The sequence below is a fragment of the Phalaenopsis equestris genome, unplaced genomic scaffold (genome assembly GCF_001263595.1).
Source record: "Phalaenopsis equestris unplaced genomic scaffold, ASM126359v1 Scaffold000123, whole genome shotgun sequence".
Lineage (NCBI taxonomy): Eukaryota > Viridiplantae > Streptophyta > Magnoliopsida > Asparagales > Orchidaceae > Phalaenopsis > Phalaenopsis equestris.
Window position 1 is genome coordinate 2,775,146 of NW_018164565.1, and position 1,156 is coordinate 2,776,301.

Below are 1,156 nucleotides of genomic sequence, written 5' to 3' on the forward strand. Positions count from 1 at the left end.
AGTCACCTTGGACCATTTCTTCGCTGCAGGTTGGCTAGGGCAGAAGCAAGTGTAGGCGTATCAGTTTCTTCCTAGCATTCTTAGATTAGCATTGATAAACTAAAACTTGTGCATAATCACAATGACTACATAAACTACTATAGAGAACTGTACCAATATACTTCATTAACATAGGTTCAGATCATACCAGCAAGCTTGATCAAATAAGTTTGGAGACCATATCTAACCACTTAATCTAATTTAAAAATATTTGTAATACGTCATTCTATCTCTCACCATTGCCTGTCAAAATCCAAAAGATTTTAATTTTAGTTTCGCCAGCTTGCAGATAATAAATACTCTATCAAAATTAGAGCATGACCAAGACGGGGTTCCTATTTAATCCACTTCATGGGTCAATCATGCTCTGCAATTGCTGTCTAGTGGAGATTGGGTTCCTATTTAATCCATCCCTTTCCAAGCAGTGAATTTCTCCCTCTTATACAGTGACCATAACCTATAGCATCGGACCACTCAAAATACCGTGAATTGTCTCCACATTCTGCATGGTTTCTTTTACTTGTTCTCTTGATGATAAATTTTTCTTGTCATCTAGAAGAAAAACAACTCAGACGCTCGGCACATTTTGTGTTGAACTGACTTCTTCTGCTTTTTCTTAGTGAACCAGCCAAAAACATAGCTACATCGCATCCATCAATCACTCCAATAGCTTTCCACCATTAGAATATGCACCATGTTAAAACACAAATAAACTTAGTTAAAGTATCCAAATTTCCATATAAACGAAAGCCATTGAAAAAAAAGGATAAAAAGGAGAGCAATTGTGTTTATCTACACTGTTAGGACGTGAGTTGACAAAATTGATTGTTAGTAGCTCGATAACTATGGGATTGTTTGGCCGGCAGTAAAAGGACTATCTTGCATTCCTTTTGTAGGGGTTTTAGAATTCAGGTGTTTGATCAAAAGAAAAAAAATAAAACATAAAATTCCAATGTGTTTGAAATTCGCTAGTCAATCTTCAATTTATTTAGAATTCGTTGGAATTTGGTGAATTCCAAAAACACTGCTTTGTGTAAAGTGACGTCGTCGCCTGTTGCTGTCATTCACGGTCGTTGCCATTCGCTAGCGTCCGCTTGCCATTCGCCATCGGCCGCCT

General features: G+C 37.3%; 1 protein-coding gene across 2 annotated transcripts in view; it reads right to left on the minus strand.

The window, feature by feature from the left end:
• Nucleotides 1–1,156, minus strand: part of LOC110021177 (kinesin-like protein KIN-14C) — a 31,599-nt gene that overhangs the window by 20,817 nt on the left and 9,626 nt on the right. The window lies entirely within an intron of this gene.